General features: G+C 41.3%; 1 non-coding gene across 1 annotated transcript; it reads right to left on the reverse strand.

Annotated features, from left to right (window-relative positions):
* Positions 1-297: 297 nt before the first annotated feature.
* On the reverse strand, positions 298-405 carry LOC148553336 (small nucleolar RNA R71). The gene has a single exon (XR_015893500.1). It is a non-coding gene; the product is annotated as a small nucleolar RNA R71 (small nucleolar RNA).
* Positions 406-5,807: the final 5,402 nt, after the last annotated feature.

Genomic DNA, 5,807 nt, shown 5'->3' on the forward strand with positions numbered 1-5,807 from the left:
GGAGCAAACAACTTTGAGCTGAAACCTCAATTAGTTTCTCTGATGCAGCAGAACTGCAAGTTTCATGGACTTCCATCTGAAGATCCCTTTCAGTTCTTAACTGAATTCTTGCAGATATGTGATACTGTTAAGACTAATGGAGTAGATCCTGAAGTCTACAGGCTCATGCTTTTCCCTTTTGCTGTAAGAGACAGAGCTAGATTATGGTTGGATTCTCAACCCAAAGACAGCCTGAACTCTTGGGATAAGCTGGTCACAGCTTTCTTAGCCAAGTACTTTCCTCCTCAAAAGCTGAGCAAGCTTAGAGCTGATGTTCAAACCTTCAGGCAGAAAGAAGGTGAATCCCTCTATGAAGCTTGGGAAAGATACAAACAATTGACCAAAAAGTGTCCTTCTGACATGCTTTCAGAATGGACCATCCTGGATATATTCTATGATGGTTTATCTGAGCTATCAAAAATGTCACTGGACACTTCTGCAGGTGGATCCATTCACCTAAAGAAAACGCCTGCAGAAGCTCAAGAACTCATTGACATGGTTGCTAATAACCAGTTCATGTACACTTCTGAAAAGGAATCCTGTAAGCAATGGGACGCCTATGAAGAAGGGAGTTCTTGAAGTTGATACTCTGAATGCCATATTGGCTCAGAATAAAATATTGACTCAGCAAGTCAATATGATCTCTCAGAGTCTGAATGGAATGCAAGTTGCATCCAACAGTACTCAAAAGGCTTCTTATGAAGAAGAAGCTTATGATCCTGAGAACCCTGCAATAGTGGTGCACGAAATTGTGATCTCTGGTAATGGCTTCTTAGGCCAGATACTCTGATCTAGTTTTACAGTCTGTCACAACTTCGATACAACTAACCAGCAAGTGCACTGGGTCGTCCAAGTAATACCTTACGTGAGTAAGGGTCGAATCCCACGGAGATTGTTGGTATGAAGCAAGCTATGGTCACCTTGTAAATCTCAGTCAGGCGGATATAAAACAGTTATGTGGTTTTCGAATTTAATATAATAAAATAGGGATAGAAATACTTATGTAATTCATTGGTAGGAATTTCAGATAAGCGAATGGAGATGCTTTTCGTTCCTCTGAACCTATGCTTTCCTGCTGTCTTCATCCAATCAGTCTTACTCTTTTCCATGGCTAGCTTTATGTGATACATCACCACTGTCAATGGCTACTTTCGGTCATCTCTCGGGAAAATGATCCAATGCCTTGTCACGGCACGGCTAATCGTCTGGAGGCATCACCTTTGTCAATGGCTTCATCTTATCCTCTCAGTAAATAATATGCTCACGCACCCTGTCACGGCACGGCTATTCATCTGTCGGTTCTCGATCATGCTGGAATAGGATTTACTATCCTTTTGCGTCTGTCACTAACGCCCTGCAATCGCGAGTTTGGAGCTCGTCACAGTCATTCATTCATCGAATCCTACTCGGAATACCACAGACAAGGTTTAGACCTTCCAGATTCTCTTGAATGCCGCCATCATTCTAGCTTACGCCACGAAGATTCTGGTTAAGAGATCTAAGAGATATTCATTCTAGCTTATTTCATGTAGAACAGAAGTGTTTGTCAGGCACGCGTTCATAAGGGAGAAGGATGATGAGCGTCACACATAATCATCACCTTCATCACGTTCTTGGGTGCGAATGGATATCTTAGAAGCGAAATAAGATGAATTGAATAGAAAACAGTAGTACTTGCATTAATCTTTGAGGAACAGCAGAGCTCCACACCTTAATCTATGGAGTGTAGAAACTCTACCGTTAAAAATACATAAGTGAAAGGTCCAGGCATGGCCGAGATGGCCAGCCCCTCTGATCTAAGAACCAGGCGTCCAAAGATGTCAAAATACAATAGTAAGAGGTCTTATTTATAATAAACTAGCTACTAGGGTTTACATGAGTAAGTATTTGATGTATAAATCCACTTCCGGGGCCCACTTGGTGTGTGTTTGGGCTGAGCTTAAGTGTTGCACGTGCAGAGGCCATTTGTGGAGTTGAACGCCAGTTTTTGTGCTAGTTTGGGCGTTCAACTCTGGTTTTGGATCCTTTTCTGGCGCTGGACGCCAGATTTGGGTAGAAAACTGGCGTTGAGCGCCAGTTTACGTCATCAATTCTTGGCCAAAGTATGGACTATTATATATTGCTGGAAAGCCCTGGATGTCTACTTTCCAACGCAATTGGAAGCACGCTATTTCGAGTTCTGTAGCTCCAGAAAATCCACTTTGAGTGCAGGGAGGTCAGAATCCAACAGCATCAGCAGTCCTTTTTCAACCTCTGAATCTGATTTCTGCTCAAGTCCCTCAATTTCAGCCAGAAAATACCTGAAATCACAGAAAAACACACAAAATCATAGTAAAGTCCAGAAATGTGAATTTAACACAAAATCTATTAAAAACATCCCTAAAAGTAACTAGATCCTACTAAAAACATACTAAAAACAAAGAATAGGATATACTATAAATTATCCGCTCATCACAACACCAAACTTAAATTGTTGCTTGTCCCCAAGCAACTGAAAATCAAAATAGGATAAAAAGAATAGAATATACTATAAATTCCAAACCATCAATGAAACAGAGCTTCAATCATATGAGCGGGACTTATAGCTTTTTGCCTCTTGAATAGTTTTGGCATCTCACTTTATCCATTGAGGTTCAGAATGATTGGCATCTATAGGAACTTCATATTTCGAATAGTGTTATTGATTCTCCTAGTTCAGTATGATGATTCTTGAACACAGCTTCTTTATGAGTCTTGGCCGTGGCCCTAAGCACTTTGTTTTCCAGTATTACCACCGGATACATAAATGCCACAGACACATAATTGGGTGAACCTTTTTAGATTGTGACTCAGCTTTGCTAGAGTCCCCAATTAGAGGTGTCCAGGGTTCTTAAGCACACTCTTTTTTTGCTTTGGACCTTGACTTTAACCGCTCAGTCTCAAGTTTTCACTTGACACCTACACGCCACAAGCACATGGTTAGGGACAGCTTGGTTTAGCCGCTTAGACCAGGATTTTATTCCTGTAGGCCCTCCTATCCACTGATGCTCAAAGCCTTGGGATCCTTTTTAATTGCCCTTGCCTTTTGGTTTTAAGAGCTTTTGGCTTTTTCTGCTTGCTTTTTCTTTTTCTTTCTATATATTTTTTTTTTCGCCTATTTTTTTTCTATTTTTTTTTCTGCAAGCTTTGTTCTTTGCTGCTTTTTCTTGCTTCAAGAATCATTTTTATGATTTTTCAGATTATCAAATAACATGTCTCCTAGTCATCATTCTTTCAAGAGCCAACATATTTAACATTCTTAAACAACAACTTCAAAAGACATATGCACTGTTCAAGCATACATTCAGAAAACAAGAAGCATTGTCACCACATCAATATAATTAAACTAAGTTCAAGGATAAATTCAAAACTCATGTACTTCTTGTTCTTTTGATTTAAAACATTTTTTTTTTAAGAGAGGTGATGGATTCATAGGACATTTATAACTTTAAGACATAGTTACTAACTACTAATGATCATGTAATGAAGACACAAACACAGATAAGCACATAACATAGAAAATGAAAAACAGAGAAAGTAAGAACAAGGAATGAGTCCACCTTAGTGATGTCCTTGAGCTCTTCTATGTCTCTTCCTTGTCTTTGCTGCTCCTCCTTCATTGCTTTTAGATCTTCTCTGATTTCATGAAGGATGATGGAGTGCTCTTGATGTTCCACCCTTAGTTGCTTCCAATAATTGTGTGGAAGAAAATGTATCCCCTGAGGTATCTCAGGGATCTCTTGATTTGCAGTCAAATGTTCTACCACTGAGCTATAGACCCTTGATGGAAGCTTTTGTCTTCCCTTTCCTCTTTCTAGAGGTTTCTCTGGCATTAGGTGCCATCAATGGTTATGGAAAAAACAAAAAGCTATGCTTTTTACCACACCAAACTTAGAATGTTGCTCGCCCTCGAGCAAAAGAAGAAAGAATAGAAGAATAAGAAGAAGATATGGAGGAGATGGATGAGAGTGTGTATTCGGCCATATGGGTGGGATTGGGTGGGTAAGAGATGTTGAATTTTGAAGGAAAGTGGGTGTTTGGATGTGAGTGGTAAAGGGTTAATTAGGGAAGAGTGTTTATTGGGAATAGAGGATGATTGAGAAGAGAGAAGAGAGTGAGTGGAGGTGGGTGGGGATCCTGTGGGGTCCACAGATCCTGAGGTGATCCTGTGAGGTCCACAGATCTTGAGGTATCAAGGCATTTACATCCCTGCACAAATTTAGGCATGCAAAATGCCCTTGCACACAACTCTGGGCGTTCAGCACCAGGTTGGTGCCCATTTTGGGCGTTCAACGCCCATTTGCTGCCATTTCTGGCGTTGAACGCCAGAACCATGCTTGTTCTGGGCGTTCAGCGCCAGGATGCTCCCATTCTGGGCGTTCAGCGCCAGAACTATGCTCTGTTCTGGCGTTTGAACGCCAGACAGATGCTCCTCCAGGGTGTGATTTTTCTTCTGCTGTTTTTGATTCCGTTTTCAATTTTTATATTTATTTTGTGACTCCTCATGATCATGAACCTATAAAGACACATAACTAAGAAAAATATAGTTAGATAAATAAACATTGGGTTGCCTCCCAACAAGCGCTTCTTTAATGTCAATAGCTTGACAGTGGGCTCTCATGGAGCCTCACAAATGTGCAAAGCTTTGTTGAGACTCTCCAACACCAAACTTAGAGTTTGGATATGGGAGTTCAACACCAAACTTAGAGTTTGGTTGTGGCTTCCCAACACCAAACTTAGAGTTTGACTGTGGGGGCTCTGGTTGACTCTGCTTTGAGAGAAGCTTTTCAAGCTTCCTCTCCATGGTTGCAGAGGGAGATCCTTGAGTTTTGAATACAAGGGAGTTCTCATTCCATTGAAGGACTATTTCACCTCTGTCAACATCAATCACAGCTCTTGCTGTGGCCAGGAAAGGTCTTCCTAGGATGATGGATTCATCCTCTTCCTTTCCAGTATCCAGGACTATGAAATCAGTAGGTTTGTAAAGGCCCTCAACCTTTACTAATACATCTTCTACTTGTCCATAAGCCTGTTTTCTTGAGCTGTTTGCCATCTCTAGTGAGATTTTAGCAGCTTGCACCCCATAGATTCCCAGTTTCTCTATTACAGAGAGGGGCATGAGGTTTATCCCTGAACCAAGGTCACACAGAGCTTTAAAGATCATGGTGCCTATGGTACAAGGTAATATGAACTTTCCAGGATCCTGTCTCTTCTGAGACAATGTCAGTTGATCCAGATCACTCAGTTCATTGATGAACAAGGGAGGTTCAACTTCCCAAGTATCAATGCCAAATAATTTGGCATTCACCTTCATGATTGCACCAAGAAACTTGGTAGTTTGCTATTCAGTAACATCCTCATTCTCTTCTGAAGAGGAATACTCATCAGAGCTCATGAAGGGTATAAGGAGGTTCAATGGAATCTCTATGGTCTCTAGATGAGCCTCAGAGTCCTTTGGTTCCCCAGAGGGAAGCTCCTTATTGATCACTGGACGTCCCAGGAGGTCCTCCTCCTTGGGATTCACGTCCTCTCCTCTCCTCAGAGGTTCGGCCATGGCGCTTATGTCAATGGCCTTGCACTCTCCTTTTGGGTTCTCTTCTGTATTGCTTGGGAGAGTACTAGGAGGGATTTCAGTGATCCTTTTACTCAGATGGCCCACTTGTGCTTCTAGATTTCTAATGGAAGACCTTGTTTCATTCATGAAACTTACAGTGGCCTTAGATAGATCAGAGACTAGATTTGCTAAATTA

The sequence above is a fragment of the Arachis ipaensis genome, chromosome B7 (assembly GCF_059453495.1).
Source record: "Arachis ipaensis isolate K30076 ecotype BB chromosome B7, ASM5945349v1, whole genome shotgun sequence".
Lineage (NCBI taxonomy): Eukaryota > Viridiplantae > Streptophyta > Magnoliopsida > Fabales > Fabaceae > Arachis > Arachis ipaensis.